This window comes from Callorhinchus milii, unplaced genomic scaffold (assembly GCF_018977255.1).
Source record: "Callorhinchus milii isolate IMCB2004 unplaced genomic scaffold, IMCB_Cmil_1.0 Scaffold1, whole genome shotgun sequence".
In the NCBI taxonomy this organism is placed as follows: domain Eukaryota; kingdom Metazoa; phylum Chordata; class Chondrichthyes; order Chimaeriformes; family Callorhinchidae; genus Callorhinchus; species Callorhinchus milii.
This window is the reverse complement of record NW_024704742.1, coordinates 111,844,289-111,867,881: the sequence shown is the minus strand read 5'-3', so window position 1 is coordinate 111,867,881 and position 23,593 is coordinate 111,844,289. Positions and strand designations below refer to the sequence as shown.

The 23,593-nt window shown below is 41.4% G+C and overlaps 1 protein-coding gene across 12 annotated transcripts in view; it reads right to left on the bottom strand.

Annotated features, from left to right (window-relative positions):
• Positions 1 to 22,681, bottom strand: part of mef2cb (myocyte enhancer factor 2cb) — a 155,654-nt gene extending 132,973 nt beyond the window's left edge. For 3 of the 12 annotated variants that reach the window (XM_042334410.1, XM_007893054.2, XM_042334414.1), the window contains exons 1-2: positions 22,398 to 22,678; positions 16,618 to 16,714 (exon numbers count right to left, since the gene is read on the bottom strand). The gene's annotated coding sequence lies outside the window, so the exon portion shown is untranslated. Of the gene's footprint in view, positions 1 to 16,617; positions 16,715 to 17,133; positions 17,201 to 17,643; positions 17,696 to 22,397 lie in introns of those variants that run through there. The other 9 variants (XM_042334400.1, XM_042334408.1, XM_042334417.1 and 6 more) reach the window with 7 other exon arrangements.
• Between the last annotated feature and the right edge of the window lie 912 nt (positions 22,682 to 23,593).

Here is a 23,593-nt window from a genome sequence, read left to right as displayed (position 1 = left end):
ATATATAATTGTTACTTTACAGTGTTCATGTACTACTATCATGTGTAGAGTAAATGTGGAGTGCTGATTTTTTCTTTAATTATTAAGATAGGATGGTTAGCGAGACTGTTCTCTTTTCTTTTAACAAGAGTCATGTAGTGTAGTGGTTGGAGCACTCGCCTCGCAAGAGAGGACCTAGGTTCGATTCCCAGGCAGGGCAAAACGTTAAGCAACTTACCTTACTCCACACACTCTGTTTACCTAGCAGTAAGCAGGATCCCTTTATGAGGGTAATAATCCCTTGATAACTAAATAAATATATTAATTTGGTCATTCAATATGAAATGACTGTGTGTGGGACACTGCTGTGCCCAACTGGCTGCCCTGTTCGCCCACAAAAATATAAAATCAATTTACTTTACAGTATATTCTGTGAAGCGCATTGAGACGTCTCGAAAATGTGATAAGGCGCGTTGATCAAACGCAAGGATTATTATTATTAGCTCGGATGTTTTGCAGAACATGTATATTTTGGGGAAAGTGAAGTTACTGTTGATAAATGCTACTGTGAGCAGATTTTATTTCACCACCGAAACACAGGCTATTTAAAGCAAAGTGACAGCACCATCTCCTATAGGGGCTTAGCATTTTAATTTAGCCGCTTCAATTTAGCTCCCCCTCCCCCTCCCATTAAGCCTTCACAAATTCAAGTTCCAGGTCCACTTCCCTCAGCATAGCTGCCAGCGAGCTGTTAATTGACACGTTGTTTGATAATGAGCAGACCAGATCATGAATGGGTACAACAGAAACTTTGTCAGTCTCACTCCTCTCCACCCCCAGCCCCCCTTTGAAATGTGCTTCCTGCTGGGGAAATCAGACATCAACAATTGGTTGGGTGGCCACTGGGAATTCATTACCCCAGCAGGTGGTGCCTGCGAAGCAGTTGGAGAGCGTACAGGTATGAGGGGGAGAAAGAGGTGAAGAGAAAAGTAATATTGTCTCTCTAAGTGCCAGCAATTGCTTTGCAATAGAGAGATACTGAAAGTAGGCCATCTCATATATTTAACTCTCAGTCACCATTTTAAAAGCTTCTAAGAGCAAGCACAGCGGCATGTTCTGACACGTTCTTTTCAGAAAATAACCCCTGTTAGTGACAGTAGAGCAGACTATCACATCTGCTGGGAAAGAGCCAGGTGACAGTGGAAACATTTTCTCGCCTTCCCTGCCTGAATTCATCATACGCACAGGATTTATATTAAAAAAAATTAAAAATCTATATGATTTTATTATACAATTGGGCAGCAGTCTTACCACTACACCCAATGTCAGTGCTTTAGCCCACAGAACTCAGAGCAAATCTACAAATTATTTATCACGTTTTAATATTTTACTGTTATTGTTTCTGAATATGAAGTGACATCACATTTATATTTTAGATATTTGTGGATGTGGTGTGCATGGATTCATGACACCATGAGCTCAGAGATCTTCTCCACGTACCCCAAATAGTTAATGCTGCATTTAGTGAAACTTTTCTCAGTAAAGGTGCATTAGGAAATACAACTTGTTTTTGGTGTTTTCAATGAATAAAGATGTTATTCAAATTATAAAGCTAGTTTTAAAGAAATTAAGTTGATGTGAATCACCATGTTGAACTTACGACACAAGAAAGCTGCAAGCCGTAAAATCTTGCAACAGAAAAAGCCTCACAGCATAGCACAGCAAGTCTAGCGACATCCTTATTTCTACATACATTCTTTGGCTTATACAACTGAAGTATTGCATAATAGAAGAAAGTAACAAATTTAGAGCAAGTATACTTTGGGAAGATCAAAAGTAGTCAAATTAATTTTTATCCTGAAAACAATTTAAAGCATTAATTACAACAGTCAATGATAGCCAACTTGAATTAATTCTTTAAACTAGATCAATATTTCAAACATTCAGCTTCTTCAGACACTTTTTTTTCTACCTGTGCAATTTTAATAACGACATAAGATCATAACCTTACAAGGAGAATTGTCACTTTAGTGTTTTGCTGGCTAAAATGCACTAATGTAATAATGACATCGTGAGTAGGATTTCTTCTTTGGACATTGCTTCTGGGATGGCAGTGTTCTTACTCTTTTCGTCTGCTCTCTGTTAAATACAGACTAGTTGGGTGTGGTACAATCTATATAAGTCTATGTACAATGTATGAATTACAACTATAAACAGATTTTTAAAAAATAGCATGGGGTTCAATTGTAGTTAATTATCATCTCATCTGGAGGGTTGTTCACTGTTACATTAACAAATCATAATATGGATTGATATGGTATATACTATAACTTGCAAGGCATGAATTATAATACTTACTACATCTTCTTATCATTGAAAGAGGTCAGTGTAATCTTTTCACTAAATGTTCATAGAAATAACACAAGGAAAGCAAATGAATGTTCCAGTGTGATGCTGGATAGATTAGACACTGGCATTTGTGGAACACAGATAGACTCTGTTGACACCTCTAGATTTATTATGACATTATGAATGAATTACCCCTGTGGTTTGCATAGGAATAAAATTGAAATCAATGGAGGATAACTGATGGAAAACAGCTCAAAATCCAATCTAATTTAATTTATAGTATTTAACTGTAAATCTCTTTCCAGGAAAAAAGTAATTAGATTCTGATAACATTTTAAAATCATTGGACAAGTGATATTCAAAAAAACAATCATTTCCTACTAATGGCTTTCCTCCACCACCTTCTCCTTTGAATGACAACTACCAGACCCAAGTGGAGGAGCTTGACTTGTCCCTAGCCTATGACAACTAGCGCATAGAACATCCCCAATTCAAGCTACTGCGGTATGCAATACATCCTGTCTTACTAATTCCTTTGCAATGAATTAGCCATTGAGATTCTCTTGTAATAATGCATCTACTGTAAAAATAATGAACATTTTTTGAAAACTTAACAGTATAAAACAAACTTGTTTGTCATAAATACGTCTACATCCAAATGACTACTGACACACATTGCTCCCTTTCCACTAAAACATGAATGGTTATTCAAATAAAAGGTAAGCTATAAGAGGAATACAAGGAAACCTTGAAAATCCAACTTAATTTGTTTTAAAATAAGGTCTTCAATAATATGATCTTATTCGGTTGAAGGCCTCTTCCTAGTTTGCATTAATCTGGACTAATTCTTTAATCAGATCAGATCTCGTGCTTCATTTTCTCATTCACAATAATCCAATCAGGAAGTCAGGTTTTGCTTCACGTCCAGATGTTTAGTACACTGATACCATCCACCCAAGGAACAGATGAAGTAGGTGTGTGTACCTGAACCCTGAAGACCACCCAACATCTCTCCAACTCTGATGGAAACTAATCATCAGCAGGACACAATGTGCTTCTCTTTGCTCATTTGTAACACATGAGTTTCTGCAACGTTCCATCAGCGATTTCAAGGCCAAATGAGAAGAGAATGAAGCTCTCTATGGTGGGGCTACACCGCATCTAACTTTGAGATACTTCTCACTCAGCTGACAGTCTGTAAAATCTGTTAACTAATCCTAACAAAAATGAAGGATTTAGTTCATGGAAACTAATGATTTTTTTAAAACGAATGCGCTCAAAGAATTTATTCACACCAAGTTCACAAGCACATTCACAAGTAGAACACATTATATTTGCAACACTGCAGATGTTACAAAACATCACCATTTAATCAAATTAAAACAATCCGCAAACATTTTTTAGTTTTCTTTGAAAAAATTCTTATGAAAGGCTGTTGGCAAAAGCTTTTAATAGAAACTCTTATGAATCCAGTGAAAAGTGCATTTGAATATGTGTTATGAGTTCAAAAGAATGTCTTGCAAGTTACAAATGTATTGACCTATTTAGTTGGTGTATTATGGATTAAATGCTATAATGAATACATTTGACACAACTTGACCCACTAAACTTTCCACATTCAAAATTATTACTGATGCCTTATCCCCAGGAAACTCATTTGTTACACTCTCCTGTTAATTGGTGGAGGACATGCTGCAAGTGTATTCTATTTCCCAAAGGGTCAATCTCTGATTATACTTCACGTGAGGCAGATACACTATCTAATGTTCAAAGTCAATGTTACCATTTGTTTCGTAAAGAAGCACTGCTGTGCAAGATCACCTAATTCACAGCAGCTTTCAAGCTGATTTAAGATAGAATGGCTGTAAATGCTGTAATATGGATTATTGCCACTTACTCCACTGATCCTAAGAATCCAAGGATCCTTGTAATAACAAAAAGCATCAGCTGCACAAGTGCATCACAGAAAGCACCTGCCTGGAGGGCTGGATAAATGTCAACAGTGGATTTACAGAGCCATCTATGTGTAAAATGTGATTGCTAAAATGTGTCTACACTTGCAGACTGTACATGCAACTCCAAGCACATCAGTACGTGTTGATAAATATCAAACGTTACCATTAAGGATGACTGCAAAGCCTGCCTGAAGTCTGGGTTTATATGTATTTAAGTGGTTTGGTTAGAAGAAAACAAGCTTTTCTAGTTTCAAGTTTTATTTAGTTTCCACTAGTAACCACTAAGATTTCACTTAGTGACTGAGATGCAAGAGGAAGCAGCAATTTTACAGTTCAAATATGGTTCATGTTCTGCAAGAGGTCATTCCCTCACACTCACCTCTGGTTAGGATGAAAACAAACAACTGACATTCTATTATAGTAAATGGAGATTGATGGGGAACTTCCTTGTTACATACATGTTGTTGTATATATCCATTCAGCAAATACAAGACACAAAGACAAAAGGATTTTTTTTGTCCTCTCAGCAACATTTTGATAAATCTCCTGTAAAGGAAATCCTTTCCTCTTGGAGAGATAAATGGTAGGTTTTTTTTAAAAAACAAACATCCTTAAACATATTTTGAAAAAGATGTCCTTTCATTCCTCTCCTCTACATTTCAGTTCAATGTGTTTCCCGAACTGGCATTTCTTTTTAAAAAAAAGGTGTTCTACTAATCTAAAACAAGCATCTTATGTTACAATTATTCATGTTTTAGCTGAACACCACAGACTGCACACAGTATTTGGCTGCAAATGCATTGTTTGACACTGACTGATTAAATGCCATTGAATCACTGATATTATCACTTTTTTAAGTGCTAAACCCTCCCACTTTTTGACATCAAAACAGGATTAGTGAGATCAAATCAAATTTCACACTTCTGTGAAGCTGGCCAGTAGAACACCAAAATAAAAGGTGCAGCAAAGAAGTTAGGTGAGTAGATTAAGTGGCTAATTAGCACAAAATGAATTCCTAATTTTTTTATTAAACTGAGTAATTCGCTAATACAACAATTCTTCTGAGGTCTGGAGCTGGTTATCTACAAAAACTATAGCATATATAAAGGAGATAGTGATTAGATAACTGATGCAATAAATAAACAACAGATAAAATAAACAATAAACAATCAAGGTTTGTGATAATTATCAGCCACACGACATTGTACTTATTGTTTGCCTAAGGCACTGAGTTTATCTTTATTTGTTTAAAGACTAAATAAATGGCAAATTATCTCTCCTGACCTGTTCCTCCAATTTTTTCTCAACACTCGAAGGTGTGACTCAAGCCTGGGTATAGATGCATTGACATCAAACTCCCTTTGGTACCTCACAGAAGTAACTGTTCTTCACTCGTGAGTTTAGTGAATGTCGGTAGGCTTCTGGGCTGTGAGAAACATCATAGCTAACACCATTCCTCTTCACAATCCACATTCACACACTCAAACTCACACACTTATAGGATCGGGACATTGATTTAAAAAAAAGTAACTCAGTCTCTGTCCTTAAATGATTTCATATTGGAGGAACAGGTCAGGAGAGATAATTTCCCATTGTGGTTTATGACATCCTCAAGCCTTATCAATTACATACAGATTAATTACATCCTGTAGTTAAATAACTTCTCTTCAAGGTACAGCATTTTTATTCTAATGGGGATAAACACTTAAAGAGTCTATAAATTATATTGTTGTCAAAATAGTTTAGATGTCTTAAATATTTTATGGCGCTATACGTAAATGTCAAAGGTTTGTGGCCTAGAAAACAATTAAATATTATTGGATTTGCTTATCTTCACTACTTGAGTATGTTTTAAGGACCTGATCATCCTTTGTGAAATACTGGAGAGATCGTAGGAGATTCGAAGACAAAGAGGTTATGAACTCAAGGTTGTGATTAGGGGAGTAAAAAGAGAGGTTCAAAAGACCTCATTCTCCCAGGGGCATGTCAGGGTATTAAATGATTTGCCAGAGGTAGCTATTATAGCAGAATCAATTTGGGTATTTAAAAAAAACAAGGAACAAGCACATGCAGAAAAAGGGTATTAGAGAGTATGAAGAGAGAGCAAGGAATTTGGATTAGAATAGTTGGCTTCTTGGAAACATGGAAAATGGACCTCCTACTGCGTCATACATTGCTATGGTTCTATGGGTTCTCTGATTGTCAAATGTACAAATCAGCAGAGAATCAACACCTAAGTTTCATAAATGTCATCATTTTTGAGAGAGAAAATGTGTTGTAGGAACATTCAAATTGAAAAAAGCAAAGGTGTGAGATGGAGAAATGTGTTTGGCAATACAGGAGAAAAATAAATGACCCCAAATAAGTGGGAGAGACACGTTTATTCGAATGCACTACACGGCAGAGAAACTTTTAGTGAAATGTTAAACCAAAGTGCTTAAATAGTTAATAGATTAACTTCTGTAATGGGTCAGGCAGCAAAGTAGTATTATCCACATTATCCTACTGATGGAGTGTGCATTACATGTATGGACAACAAAATTACATACTAAATACAAAGAATCCCTTGGCATTGAAAATCTGTCAGGGGAAAAAACAGACAGGGAAATGTTACCTTCCAGAGTACTGTATACTTGGCAGGCACACACAGAAATGAAGGAGTTTGCAAGGAGAAGTATAAATCAGTTTCAGAAATTTGAGCTGATCTGAATTTGGTCTGTATGACCTTACAAAATAAGAGTTTTGGCCATTTCAGACTTAGATTACTGATAAGATAACGGAATTGTCCATTACAGAAGAAATCCAAACCGAAATTAAGGGGGAATAAAACATATTTGGAGATAAGCCAAGATTTCACTTGTACTATTGATTCTTATTGCAGTATCAGCAAATCAGAGCTGGCTTGAAGTTCAATGGGCTTGGATCGATAATGCTCAATCAAATTGAATATTAGAACTGATGTCAGTTTATTTATCTCTGGTAGAATGTATAGTGCAAGGAAGTGAATAATACTGCAATTTGGTCTTTTATCATTGCTGGGTGTTAGACGGGAAGTGAAAATGTCCCCTAAAACACCAGAGTATATTTTCAGGCTTTAACATCAATGTCTTGAGAGCACTGTTCAGAGTATACTCTTCACTTATTGTCCAACAACATTAAATTATTTATAGTCAGTAATAAAAAAAATGACTCAGGGATTCTTCCTTTAGTGGGCAGTGCTGCATTACAACTCTGACACTCATTATTTAGAACCAATCTTCAGATTGTATCTATTGTTTGATGATTAATTTCAAAAACAAGATGGGATTTGGGATCACAATATAAGACACAAATTTTGTACTGCCAAATTTGAAATAAATGTAAACTAGGTGTGTGTAATTTAGATCTTCATTCATATTTTTATAACCAATAAATATAGGATTGGCACTTGTGATTTTTTACTGAAAAGATAATTGTAAAATAGGAAGTATTTTAGAGTGGATTCAAGGATAGTTTTTATTAATCCTTGAATTGCCATTGATTGATTTCTATTGATGTTCTGCAAAAAAATACAACATAATATACATACAGTGCCTTTCACTTTGGGAGGATGTTTCAAAATGGTTGAGACTGCTGGCCATGCATTCAAGCTGAAAGTGGGAGCCAAAGGGGGTGACACAGGAAAGTTGAGCAATATTGCAGTCAAAGAGGTATGTCTTGAACCTTGAGTGGGGAGGGGTGTATGGTATGGTTGAAGGAAGTTGCAGAAGTAGAATGGGGCTAGACCGTGGAGAGATTTGAATGCGAGAACAAAGATCCTGGATTCCAGAGAAAGATTCATGTATAAATTTGCAGAAACAACTTTTACAATAGCAGCCTTTTATTTTTCATCGTTACATTAAATTGATAATATATTTTTAAATCAATTCTTAGAGTTCAGAAATAAAATTAAGGGGTTTTAATTTCAGTAAATGGGTACCCAAAATGCTAATTTTGAATCCCCCCCAATAAAGCTATTAAATCAGCTATCCTGTTCGGGAGTGTTAAAATTCACCATTTAAATGACAAGACACCAATGCTTTCCAAACTTTATTTAATTCTACCACACTTCCAAGTAGTGGCCGCAGAAACTAGCAATCTATATATTAAACAGCACATCATGTATTAAATGTATTAGCTTTTCACTTTAAAAAATGGAGCATTTTTATTTTATGCAGAGTAAAACCTTGAGATAAACATATTTTAAGGTTTACCGAATCCAGCCACTGTGTTTAAGTCCAATACCCACCCACTATCCAACTGATTAGAATTACAGTCATTTTTCTCATAAGACTGAATGCTTTCAAAGGCTGTATGCTGGCATGAAAACTATGGCAATTTAGTTATTTTTAAACTACAGGAACTATAAATCAACAAAGTGTCTGACACACTGTACCTCAACCAAAGATGCCAGTTCTACTTGCAAAATGATAGGCATAATGATAAAGTGGCACACCACCACTAAGCTATGAAATGGTGTATGATGGACTGGAAGGGCAGGGAAACAGGCCCATGATTCCATATTTTCTAAGCTCCTGTTCTCGGTCGTGCTCATACTATTTCAAAAGAATAACTAAGCTCATTCAGCTTCTTCCCCTCACGCAGTGAAGAGGAAAAAAAGGACGAAGTAACTTACAAACAACTCTGGGCAGCCAGACAGAGAATGGCATGAGATGAAGTTTGGATGCAGATACCCCTCTCAGACACATACAGCTTCTTGTATGTGACACAAAGACTTAAAAACATGGGAGAAGAAAATTGAAAATAACTTACATAAAAATGGCAAATACAATAATGCAGCATCATTTTGGAATCACCTCAGCAAACAAACACATTGTTTATGATTAACCACATTTGCTGACCTGGGCATGAGTTCCTTTTAATTCACCATATTTAGGGTTAATTTAAAAATGCTGGATTCAATATTCAGGAAAGTTAATTAAAGTACAGCATTTTTGTAGCTTAAAAAAGGATGAAACATTATTTAAGACCACAATAATAAACTATAAACTTTAATAAACTAATTAAATCTTATTGTTAGGTCCTGTATTTTTTATAGTGTTATAAAATTCAAGAGAACCATATAAATCTTTGACTGTTATAACATGCAACTGAAATGCACCCCAGGGTTTGAATGCGACCAGTAGGTTGAAATGTCACAATGCAAATGATTACAGCACATCAAACAATACTAAACCCATAGTAATCATGATATTTGTAATAGTTCAACAATGTACTGAATTGCCAATAGAAATTAGACTTAGAAGACTATGCTAATCACCTGCTTCCTCTCACAGTTGAATTCTGGAGGTCAATTAGGTATATCAAAATATAATAGCTGGAAAGTCAGCAGGGGGAAATGCTCATCCTGTTTGTTGTTCTTTTAGCAGTGAACCCTTCCTTGCCTGTATTTGCGTGGACCAAGTATTTACAGTGTAACTGCTGGTACCCCATTCCAACAGGAACTAGCCATTTTCCAAATGTTAAAACATTTTTTCTCAACTGCCAAACTAACACAGCCACACAAAAAATCACGTCAAATCATAGACACATTGTACATATAATATAATAATAATTCTTGCATTTGATATAGCGCTTTTCACGTCTTCTAGACATCTCAAAGCGCTTCACAGAATAGACTGTAAAGTGAATTGACTGTATATTTGTGGGCGAAATGCAGCAGCCAATTGCACACAGCAGTGTCCCACAAACAGTTGTGGATTGAAATGACCAATTAATTATTGTTTTTTACATGTCCAGCGAATAAAAGAAATAAACTAAGAAAGCTCTGCATCATGTTTTACTATCCAGTACATGCACTTGTGTGCCAACAAAATTAAAATTTCTTTATAAACTTTTCAAATATGGTAAAATATTGATAGGCTTCATGCAATAAATGAAAAGCCATTACATTACATGATAGAAAACAAAACCTTGAATGTACAGCACATTCCATTATTTAATTGTGTGAGATACAGCTCTATCTCCTCTCTCCTCTGGATGTTTTAATATGTGTTTTCCTCTTCTTATTCTCTACATTGCCTTTAACTTTAAGGATCATTGCACCTCCTTCAAAATCCAAATATGACCACTGATCACAATGTGAGAGCAACTAAGTGGCTTTTTGTTTGTGCATGTGTGTGTATGTTTTCATAACTCCAAAATAGTTCCTATAATCTGTAGTCAAGCAAAAAACAGTAGAATTCTGCTTTCCAAAGTTTCCTGTAAATTATATATAAGGTGGTGTGATTACAAAATAATGTAGTTCACGTACATCTTTAATGGAATTACGTGATCTGCACTGATGTATCATACATGCTTTGTACATATACAGAATAGCTTCCAACGTGATTCGAAAAACGAGATCTGTTTTTATTTGCACTTACACCAGTAAGATAATGAAATGAAACTGAAAGATTTTGAAAACGCATTGCATTAATTGTTTCAAAAGGGTGTGCAGTTTGCATTATTATGTGTATCTGACATCCTTATGTAATTTACCTTAATGTTTCTTAAGAGATAGAAAAACAATCATCACAGGAAAGTACAGTCTGGGAAAATTATATAATGATTTTGCTTCAAAGCAGTGTCCAGAAATTCAGAGAAATAGGTGGAATAGATTAATAGATTGAAAGAAGTACTGTATAGATTTGATTTTAGCAGTTTTAGATTACAGCCTATGTAGGCCAACCAGCAGGGATACTGTCTCCTCACATGATAATCAATTGAAACTGGAGTGTGCCTTGCCATGCCCCAGCAATCGGCTCTGGTCTGCAGCCAATCAGGATGACACGTGAACCGCCTAATCCTTCTTTTGTAGGATACATAAGACTCTGTTGTCACTGCTGGTTTTTCATGAATTGCCTGTGAAAGCCTGTCTGATTTCTTGAAGATGACAGGCCACACTGAATGGTTGCCCTCCACTGTGCTACTGCCAGTGTGACTAGAAGATTAAAGTACTAATGAATATATCTCTAATCGCTTGTCCACATGCAGCACATTTGCTTTAGGCCACAGAAGATTAGGATTTAATCCTACAGAAGCAATAAGCAATTATTAAGATTAATATATCTGATCTGATTCAGCAAAAAAAATGATACTCTGGAATTTCTGTACCATAAACCCCTGGTGGATTCTGCTTTAATAAAACCCCTCAGAATGCCATGTTTTGTACTAAAATCTATGCTTAATGGATGCCACACATAATTAATTTAGGATTGTGTGGAATGTTACAAAATGTCAAATTGATGGAAATTATTTCATTTCTGCTAAATAAATGCTTCTGAGCTGCATAGTGACCATCCCAGTGACACCAACTTGTGCATTTTGCAGTACTGTGCTATGAGCTCTCGTTCTAAATGATTAAGTCACATCACACCAACGGTATCAACTTTTCATCAACCTTTTCAGTAATTAGGGCCTGTGCCAGTCACACATTTGTGCTGACCAAACAACAACAGCATCCCCGGGGATGTTATCTTAATTCTACAAAATGTCAATATTTGTAAAAATTGGGAGTCCCATTTATAACTTTGAAACCAATTTTTCAATGATTGTACTACAATTGTAATATAATGCGAAAATACTTAAACTAAATGTATTCAAAATTTAACACCACTGTTTTAAATGGACATCACTGGCTTCTCATGGAGGGAAATATTATTGTGCATAGTACTTAACCAGTTCATGCTTGACAGCAAAAGGCTATGGCAATGTGAAAACAAGTACACTATTCTGCTTTTATGATATAGCCTCTTGTAATTTTCTTTTATTTACTAAATTCCAACATATCATACTTTCGTATTTACTTTGTAATGTTGTCACTTCCAGCATGTGCTAAATGTGTGTTTTTGTTCAAGCTTAAAAGAAACAAAGGACTTTCTGTGAGTCAAAACAGACATGCTCTCTATCATGTGGCTGTTATGTAACCTTGTGCATTCCAATGTACATTATTTCCAATCCCGAACATTGCTTCATTTTGCACGCCAGGTAGAAATTGAATAAAATGTGTCTATCCAGTGCAAAGCGAACAGAAATGCAGACCTCTGCATTTTTTTTAAAAGAAAATTGTAGGTGACTTAATAAAAATCATCATCGTGTGAGTGAAAACTAAAAATAGTGTGAATGCAAACTAACATGAGAACAAAGAAGTAGTAACACTGTGCAGTGCACCTGAGGAAAAGTGCAGCCTAAAATATAAGATGCATTACATTGCAGCATCTTCAAGAAACAAAAAGGGGGGGGGGGGGGGCGGCTGTAATTAATGAAAGGGTCTACGGTTTTCGAAAACAAATCGCGTGGGACAAATGTATAGGTGGAAACTGTTGGTGACATTCCTGCCAACCCACCGGGGGTTATCATCCACTGTGCTCCACGTGAACATCTTTCCTGTGCATCAGCAACACAACCACAGACGGTGCCAGTGAAAGCGACAGTACTTATTTCCCAGGCAGGCAGAGCTGGCAGGGCAGGGCAGTCTGGCGGGGCTGGCAGGGCAGGGCAGGCTGGCAGGGCTGGCAGGGCAGGCTAGCAGGACTGGCAGGGCAGGGCAGGCTGGCAGGGCAGGCTGGCAGGGCAGGCCAGGCTGGCAGGGCAGGACAGGGCAGGCCGGCAGGGCTGGCAGGGCAGGGCAGGCTGGCAGGGCAGGCGGGCAGGGCAGGCTGGCAGGGCTGGCAGGGCAGGCCAGGCTGGCAGGGCAGGACAGGCAGGCCGGCAGGCTGGCAGGGCAGGCGGCAGGACTGGCAGGGCAGGCAGGCAGGGCTGGGCAGGCTGGCAGGCAGGGCTGGGCAGGGCAGGCAGGGCTGGGCAGGGCAGGCTGGCAGGGCAGGCAGGGCTGGGCAGGGCAGGCAGGGCTGGCAGGGCAGGCAGGGCTGGCAGGGCTGGGCAGGGCTGGCAGGGCTGGCAGGGCTGGCAGGGCTGGGCTGGGCAGGCTGGCAGGGCAGGCAGGGCTGGCAGGGCAGGGCTGGGCAGGGCTGGCAGAGCTCCTGCCCACCTCTGCTCTCATTCAAAGGCATCAGGAAATGGAAGTAACCTCAAAACCAAAATCGGCGGCAATGAATCTTTCCTCAAGTTTGCAATGACAAAACGCTCCACCTCACCTCGTCAAATTATATGTCGGTGCCAAAGGTTGGCGTTGCGCCCACAGTCTGACTTCTCTCCAGTGAGCATTTAGATATCGCGATTGTGTTCACTTGAGTGTGAAGCATATTATTCTAAAGCGATCCGACTTTAAAATATATATATATATATATACACACACATATATAGGCTCCCACTTGACAAGCATTTACAGTGTACATTTTAAAGTTTCTCTGGAGTGTCCTGCAAGCCATTTGCAAGTCAATGAGGTGAGCAGAGAGTTAAAAGTTTTTTGGTTTTTAATAAAAAAAAAGGAACTATTGCAAGGCTACGTGTGTGTATGTTACGTTTGCCAAAAGAAAACAAAATCTCCATGTGTTTTTGCTACAAAGCGCCAATGATTTGCTCATTTTAAGTTGGGCTTCAGATAGGAACGCGGAGAACACATTACAAGGTCACAACATTTGGTTGTAATCAACAACATCCCACATCGGACACCACAAAGTAACAGGTTTCATTTCACAAACAACGCGACCCTCCCTCTCCCTCTCCCCCTCTCTCCCCCTCTCCCTTTCTCCCTCTCCCTCTCCCTCTCTCCCCCTCTCCCCCTCTCCCTCTCTCCCCCTCTCCCTCTCTCCCCCTCTCCCTCTCCCTCTCTCCCCCTCTCCCTCTCTCCCCCTCTCCCTCTCTCCCCCTCTCCCCCTCTCCCTCTCTCCCTCTCCCTCTCTCCCCCTCTCCCCCTCCCCCTCTCTCCCCCCCTCTCTCTCTCCCCCCCTCTCCCTCTCCCCTCTCCCCCTCTCCCCCTCTCTCCCCCTCTCCCCCTCTCCCTCTCCCCCTCTCCCAGCGCTCAAACACGGAGCGCACGGACCAGTGACAGCTGGTCCCCCGGGTGGGTGTCCATGTCCTCAGTAGGACACGGGGCAAGTTCAGATTTCTGGCCAACTGGCAACCCATAAAGTACTGCATAAACTCAACTGCAACCCCGGACATTTACATTGCACGCATCTGCACTGGAGGCCTGAAATGTACTCACTTCTAAATCTTCCTTGCGGTGGGGGTGGGTGGTGGTGGGGGTGGGGTTGGGGGTGTAGTTTCTGCAAAACGAAGGTGTGTGGCAGTGATTGAGTCTTGCCTGCAAGTTTTTCCTCCTTGGTCTGGACCTGTTCAAACCTCAAGAGCGAGATCTCAACTTGTTAATCCACCACCAGAGCTCTCTGATCGCTGCCAGTGGACTCCGCTGGTGAAAACCTGACCTCTCATCTATTCACTGTTGATGAAAATCACTGGGAATGACTTCAAGGCACTGTGCAGCAGGGAGGGGAGGGGAGGGCAGGGCAGACCATCAGTCAGCTCCCACAATCCTAAAAGACTCATAGGGATTATCAGTTTCACTCTCAAAAAGGGGCGGGATCTCATCTTCAGTATTTCGCTAAAGCAAATACTGTGACACCAACCAGAAATATATGAATGTATCTGCAGCACCGATTAACCCAGTACTGGCCCTCGTGTTGGAATAAATATGCTCAATTACTCTCCATCGCTTTAGCTTTTATTATAGAAAGATTATGGCACTTCGATTTGCATTTATTCTATTATCCCACCCAGGTACCTGTTCACCGTCTCAGTCTCAACGTGAGGGGTGAGTTACCATTGATGTTTTTGAGCATTATCTCGTCTTCTTTTTGGCAAACTGTGGTGCAATGGATAATGCACAGGGCGAGAAACAAACTTCTGGAGAGAGAAGAGAGCAAGAGCCAATGCTATTATAAACTATGGATTTCCTATCCCTCTTGGGCTTTGGGGGAAACGTTACTGAACTCTACGTAATCTGTGCTTGATTTTAGCGAAAGGCGAATTTGTTTTCGTTACTGTGCTGATCCTGTCACGAAACAGAGCCAAGTCACTTGCTCCGTTTGATCCACTCTGTGAGTTCAGTCCGTTGCGTACATGTTGCCGTGGCTTCATGTAACAAATGGCTCCAAATTCTGTGAATGTTTGCAATTGGAAGCAGAGATCAAGAGAGAGGATGGGGGGGGGGGGAGTGGGGGGGGGGAGTTGAATCGTAAAAGAAGACAGATTTAACCGGCGATGCAACCTCCTAGAGCCATAAAAGACTTCAGTGAAAAAAAATATAAATCCGCAAGTCAATTGGCAGGAACCTGCCCCCGGGTCGGAAAGAGTGACTTCGGAACATAAAGGCGAACCAAACAGTGATGATTGTGAGAATGAAGTCAGATAAAAGAGAGAGTGCATATGCGGTCCTGTGCGCGCTGATGGGTTGGTAAAATGTGGATGCGCTCAGAGACCAGAGTGTGGCTTTGCTCGGGCTCTCTGTATATTGCGCAGCAGTGTGACCTGGGCAGCTGCTCTACACATTCCGCTGTCTGAACATTTCCTACTGCGCCAGGACTCTCGGGCCATTTTTTTTTCACAGCAATCCTGTTATAACCCAACGACTCCTTGGAAATTAAAGCAAGGCGTCTCTTACAGTGTGCGTGGAGTTCGGCTCCTCCGGACAGCATCAACACAGGAAGTGCAAATCACTACTGTGCAGATAAAGCAGGGCTGGTCGTGATGCTAAGTTGAGGAAATGGCAAATAAAACAGCCCCAGCCACGGACACGGCATAATTCAAGCAACGTCCCCTTTGCACAAGATGACATGCAGGATGAAATTCACCCTTCTTTCTCTCAAAGCATGGGGAGTCTCCACAGCACTGTGTGCAAAATGACCCGGCGTTATAAACTGTCAGCTGAATGTAAAACTATATTAAAGTACTGCCGGTGCAGTCCCATCGCCCTCACTAATGCATACGAGCAAATGCTAATACTGAAAAATGACACGATTAGATTCTGAATTAAATTAAATGCTAACCCCCCCCCCACCACCACCACCATCACCCCTAATTTTCTAAGTGTGCCACTTCTAATGCAGACGATTACTGGCACTCTCACCCACGATGTGCAGAAATTCCTCTCAAAATCAATCACAAACTGGAACATGCAACAGCGGGTATTACTGTGTAAGTCAGAAAAACGATGCATTAAAAGTGAGAGTCATTGCCCCTTCCCTGCGTGAATTATTATAAACTCGGCATCTGTAGGTTTAATGCACAGAAACATTATTTTAACCACCGTGTGATTTCTATACTTCCACACAGACCGCACATGTCAAAACAGAACCTGGAAACAGACAAAAAAAAGTAGACGCTCAATAAATAAATTGAAAAAATCACTTACCGCACAAACCTTGTAAACGCTGCGTTCTCGACCTCGACGTTTCCCCCCTTGAAGGCGATTTAAAGTTACTTTAAAGGCTCCAACTTCTTTTGACACCCTGGATTAAGGGGAGAGCAGAACATCGACCATGTTACAAACAGATCAGCCGGCAAAGGTCGTCATCATTCGCCACCACAACAACACGTTTGCAGACCATGTGAACATTAAAGATTAAACAAACCCACGGCTGACACAATGACAGCGGGCATTAACATTTAATTTCCTCCTCGGGTTTATACAACGTTAAGTTTGAGAGTTAAAATAAAAGGAAAGACACTTTGCAACATGCTAACTTGCACAGGCGGTAGTTTGTTTTCCATAGAGCATTAAAGCATCATTGATGTGAAGTCATTAAAACTGCATTTGTTGTTTTGGGGGAGAGGAGGAGTTGAGGGGTGGGGGGTGGGGGGGGGGAGAGGGAGAGAGAGAGAGAGAGAGGAAAGAAAACAAGAAAAATAAGTTTCTATATTTACTGACCAGTGATGTGATGAGGGAAGAATCGGCTGAGATGTGTACACAGTAATTTCAAAAAAAAAATATTTTGCTTTTTTTTTCAAAAAAAAGAGAGAGAGAGCAAAGCGGCGGTCAGTAAATTTAAAAAGCTGACACGGAGAGAGGTATAGATAGAGCCATTTCGCAGTGAGTGAGCCCCGGTCGGTTTAGTCAAGTCAGTCAGTCAGTCAGTCAGTCAGTCAGTCTCCCTCTGTGTGTGTGTGTATGTGCTTCTATATTTAGCGGAGCAGCAGCAACAGCAGCGGTGGTGGTGGGAGCAGCAGCAGCAGCAGGAGGAGGAGGGGAGGAGGAGGAGCAGGAGGAGGGGAGGAGGAGGGACTGAGGCTCGCGCTGGGAACGGGACCGAATGGAACGTAGCCCGGAGCGCGCGCACGGTTACCCACTCCCCCCCACCCCACCCACCCGGGGGGGGGCGGCGAGCACGCGCACGCGCACGCGCCGCGCTTCCGCCTCAGCGCCCACTCGCCCACTCACTCACTCACTCCATCGCCTCTCACCCTTCCCCGTGAAACCCTCCGCGCGCTTTGCTAACAAAGAGTTCCGCCGGCTCGCTGTGTGTGTGTGTGTGTGTGTGTATGCATCCGCCAGCCCCTCCCCCCCCGCCCCCCGCCCCCGGGGAGAGGGGGAGAGTGTTGGGGGGGGGGACAGGGAGACTGGACACAGCGGGGCTGGGACTGGACTGGGACTGGGACTGGACCGTCGATGAGAGAAGCTATTTATTTTCTGCATTGTCGTGTGATATCCGTGTGAATAAACACACGCGAGTTGCGAGTTGATGGCTTTCACTCTCTTTGTCTCTGTCCTTATTGTCGAAGGGGGAAGAACAGGTTTGTGAGACAGAGAGAGAGAGAGGAGAGAGTCAGACAGAGACAGACAGAGAGAGAGAGAGAGAGAGAGAGTCAGACAGAGAGAGACACAGACAGACAGACAGACAGAGAGAGAGAGAGAGTTTGCTCGCAAAGCAGGATGTTGTTGGCAAGGTTTCGGCTGCTCCAGCAAACCAATCAAAGTGATACTCCAAATGCACAAAACCCTCCCTCCCTTGGAAGTTTTTTTGTCTTCCCCTCCTCTCTCCACGACCCCCCCCCCCACTCCCCTCTCCACGAACCACCCCCCCCAAAAAAATAATAATAATAGCAAATCTGACAGAGGAACTGCACCTTTAGACGCGTTTAGAGCAAAACCAGCCATTTATTATTAGTATTAGTATTATTATTTCTCTCGTTTTGTAAATAAGTGCAGAGACACGTCCTTTGCTTTCCTCCCCCCCCTTCTCTCTCTCCCTCTCTTTCTCCCCCTCCCTCTCTCTTTCTCCCCCTCCCTCTCCCCTCTCTTTCTCCCCCTCCCCCTCTCGTTCCCTCTCTCCCGGTCACAGCCTCCCTCCCCGTGACACATTGACGTCACGGCAGGAGCTGTCAGCTCCGAGCTGTCAATCACCAACTCGTGCAGCAAAGTCAGGACGGGACCGGGGGCAGAGCAGAGCCCCCGACACCGCCCCCCCCCCCCCCCGCCCCCCCCCCCCCGCCCCGGCAAAACAAGCCGCTTGTGAGGATAGCGGCGATTTCGCTGAACACGTCAGCCCAGATCAATCTGCGGGCAAACTGTTACTTTCCGCTAACCCGCACACTGGAGAAAACTTACACCGTCGGCTTTTCACACACTTTGCCCGACGAGACCCGTCCCCCCGTCTGCGGTCTTGCAAGATCTGTAACTGCGCACACCTTGTGCCTGTGTGTGTGTGTGTGTGTGTGTGTCAGTCTGTGTGTGTGTGTCTGTGTCTGTGTCAAACCACTTGCAATTTTTTTTAAAAAAAAGACTTGCATTGGGCTCGGCTTGTCCTCCCCCAGTAGTTATCTTCCCATTGTCCTTATGAATGAAAGATGGAATCGCGAAGGTCATTGGATTTCTGACTGCAGTGATAGGATAGTGGAGCTCCGGCTTTCCTCTTCAATGTGACTGCATCAGCCGAGCATTACTGCTTCGTTACACGGTCCGACTCCCGCGTGCGTATCTTGAAGAAGGTTGTTTACACTTGCAAAGTTGTCTTATTAACATCAATTTAAAATGAGGCCTAATGAAACTAAACCGCCCCACTCCAACCCCCCCCAAAAAAAAAAGAATTAAGGACGTAGGAACTCCCCATATAGAAACCCGCTATCAGACAGTAAGGAGATAATGTACATCTTTATCAGACAGTGCATTGTAAACAAAAAGGTTTCAGCCGCGACCAACGTCTCCCACGCAACTCGACTTCCATTCTGAAACCTAAGCTCTCCATAGTAATCGCCCATATCATTATGGACCTCAGTGAGCAACTGAGGTGCTAATTGTTGCTGTAGGAAATAGCTACATAATACGGAGAGAGAGAAAAGGCAAAAGTCGACGATTACTTTCTTTGAATACTTATATAGCTGCTGCAGCAGTGGTCATGATCAGTAGAAGTCTAACAAGTTGATGGTTTGCCCCTTGTTTTAGCTGCACAAGGACCTGTGTGCAGGATTTCCCAACATGTCATTTCTTAGTAAAAAAAAAGGGTTGATTTTCCTTTTGGCAGTTGCACTGCCTCGGTCGGGGCGGGTGAAGGAGGGGTCACATTGTATCTTTAAATATCAGGCCTATGAGAAATCTTGTACATTCTTCCACTTTCCGGATCTCCAGTACTAAACCGAGTGCTAAAGAAAGTATAAAGGGGGACGGGGGCACTCTTATAGTAGTATATGGATTATCGATGGATTATAAGGTGCCTTGATTCCACACTACATCTTGACCGGTTAAGGTCTCTGACTTTATATCTCTTATATCGGTAACGTGTAATGTGATAACACGAGGTGGAGCTGGACAGATAGACACCAAATACATCTGCAATAGAGAAATGTCTATACTGTGCTGCTTTAGGTCTATTGGTTAGAAAGGTGTGGAGGGTATTAATCTATACCCAGACCTCCAAGTGAGCACAAGCAAACATCAAAGTGGTGGTTTCGTGCTTTGTGTGTGAACAAAATAATTCTTCAGAGAAGCTGTATTATATTTCGGGCATTCAACAGCTTCAATTTGGCCTAATTTGGCTTCTGAGTTCAATAACGTGTTCCTGCCGACCTCGAAGCTGTGTCTTACAACACCGTTAGGCATTGTTTCTACTCATTCTAACAACACCGCAACAAAATACACATTAACAAATCGCTTATTTATTAAGTGTGAAGAATTTGCTTATGTTAACTATCTGACTTGAAGTAAAGTGTGGGCAGTGAACAGAATTTATGGCTACTTTGGGTAACGTGTCCATTCCCACTGTTAGCTCTTGCCCTTACCACTGCTTCACCACTCGGTTGACTTGAATAGTAATTTGGCTATTTTTGTAACCAGCCTCAGGCTAACTTGTTAGATTGCATCCATTTTTTTTTTTGCCTGTTCCTAAGTAATCCACGGAAAGAAAGAGCAGAAAATAGTAACCGAACAACTAAACATCTGTTGGACTGACCTTCCTATCGAAATCACAAAGTTTTTCTATGAGCAATTCTGATTGTCTTCAAGGAAAGGCAGCAAACTCTCGCGACCACTTTTGGACAGAACTGATTTTCGCTTTCAGCTTTTAATTTGAAGTTCTTGTTAAATTCACAGATGCAAATGTTGCCAGATTGAGATCAAACGAGACAGACTGAAACGGTTTTTACACACAGCACTATATGTGTGCGAGTTCCTCAGAGGGATCACAACTTAGTTGATTCGTTTGAAGGGGGTGGGGATGGGGAGGGGGGGGGGGGGGGTTGCAGTCAGTACTAAAGCTCTACCCCTTTCTTTCTTCAGTTCGATGAGTTACTCTGTACCTTGTGCAGGGTTATCGACTCTCAGACCAATTGCTGAACCGACATGCGTTTGGACAGCCGCACACACTCAAACAAGTCATACCGTGTAAACTATAACCTGGGTTGGAGTTTTCTAAAGTTTAATCACAAAGCACCCACGACCCCCAGGGCTGCGAAATACTGAGCTGATCATGCTCGTTTTTTTATTTGCTGGGAAGCTGTGGTGTCGGGGTCCCTGCAGCCTCGCCTGCATCAACAGTGTGACCTCGAGAACAGCTGTAAATATTGCATGTCAAAGTCAAGATTGAGTTAACCAGCCTTTTATAGTCAGGTGTGGACCCGTTTGGCAGAAATCTGTCACTGGCGACGAAAATAACTGTTTTCCTTCGGAGAAATTAACCTCGACACCCGTAAAACAAGATCCTTTGGTAAATAAAAAAAAATGCAGATTTTTTTTAATCTTCAGTCTGTGCCATCTCTGATACTGCAACCAGCTGGCGAATGTACTCAGATCACAGCCCAATATCAGTCTCTTGCCACTTCGACTCCTTACATCTGTCACAGCTTAGTGGCATAGTTAACTGTTCAAACTGAAAGTCTTCAGTTATATAAGAAGTTATATTTATAGTTACATTTTTTTTGTTGTTGTGATTGCTGTGATACCAAAAATAGAGATATTTGTGTCCGGCACTTTCCCTCTCTTCAGCAACACATTTTATTAGAGTTAATCCAGTCAGTGAATGTGTACTGCCAGAGAGAGAGAGAGAGAGACAGAGAGAGACAGAGGGATAGTTCAATATTTTCTGATTTCCCTCAAAAGTTTCAACTTTTTTTGACGACCACTTTGCTGCTTATTAAACGTCACACAGTCTCTCAAGTAGCTTTATACCTTGTTTCCACGCATTATTAAAACAAATGTTGGCAGACGTTTCAGAAGCTGCTCTGAACTCCACTTTATCAACAACTCGCACGAAATGTCCGACGTTTTCAAACAAGCACAAAAGGGGTTGAAAAAGGTTTATTAGAAATCCTAGAATTACTTCTGGGAAAACCAATGTGCCATTAAATCAAAGCAACGCACGTTTAAAAACCAGCCACAATTTTACCTTCAATGAAGCATTTGCTCGTGTTGTTTAAGGCGCATTCGCTAACCATTTTTTTAGTGAAATTTAAAACTTGCCTCTGCACACACCGCCTCTCCAACAGCAGCGCCCACTTCTGCGTTTGTACTACGTTAACGCACAATTACTCTCCCCTTAAACCTGAGCCGCTCTTCGGCTGTTAAGTCAGAATGACGATTAAAGGCACATTATCTAACTTTGTTCTGCTTGTAAAGTTTGCACATTGCAAACAGTGCAATGGAGTCTAGAGGTTTTTTGTGTGTGTGTGTGTGTGTGTGTGACAGTTTTGGGATCAAAAACTCACCAGCGTCCTCTTCCCCAGTATCTACGCCCTGCAGCACCTGCTGAGGGTTCGGATGATCAAACGGATGACAGGTAAAAAAAAAAAAAATCCTGAAGAAAAAAGCCAGACCAGCTGGCTTTGAAGAGAAAGCCCCCTCTTCGGGCTGAGCTTGCTTCGATCTGTTTCCTCGCCGAGGAGTGGGTCCTTTTTCCCTTATCGATTTTGACCTATGGTTGCGTGATGCTTCGCACAAGTGGCGAGCCGCCCTGCGCCCACCTGCCCCTGTCACTCTGGGGTAAATTTAGCCCTGGAAGGTATCACTAACAGTCAGACCCTTGTCAGCTCTGGCGAGAGAAATAGGGATGACTGCCCAAGTCAGCACGAGCAGAGTTCAAATGGAAAAAAAATCAAATCAGAATCTTATCCAAAAATCCCCCCCTTTTTTTTTTGCCAATCAAATGACTTGCACAGGCCAGAAGGTAACGTCCCTCAACCCCTTCAGCTGTGTGAGAAAAAAAAAAGAGATTCTCTTTGGGAGAAAAGGGGACGGTGTTTAGAAACTAATACACAACAATCGGTAAAGTAGATGAGACCTCTGACGCTGTTGGCAGGTTTGGAAAAGTTGCAGTTTCGAAAGAAAACGTTTCCCGTCGTTGGTTTCTTTGGGGAGACGGAAAGTTATGTCTTTGGAGCAATGCTGACTGGTGTTCTGCTGCAACAGACTTAAGTGGAACTTGCAGTGGAGTTTCCATCGCCTGCATCAAGGCGAGAGGGGAAAGCTTAACGTGAACCAGGCAGAATTTAATACACTAACGTTTGATATAGAGCAGTGCAATATTTGGATTAACCTTACAATTTGAACCGTCAAGTTGCGCGGTGGTTTTATTTGCCCAAAGAAGCAAATAAACGCAAAATAGTATCAAATCTAAACGAATATAACTATGCTGGAAAGAAACATGGAATTTGGACAAATCTCATCTGAGCCTAATTATAAGTAATGTTACCAATGAATACAACCGGACAACTCCACGGGTCTAAATGATGAAGTCGGAATGTTTGACCGATCGAAGTGGAAAGCAAAAGAGAGATTGTTTAATTTATCAAATCTTTTATTTTAATGTTTCCTTAAATGACCTGATGGATAATTTACTTTCTTTTATTTTAACAAGACAGACAGAAAAAAAGATTCTAAAGCAGCATTAAAAATCATTACCAAC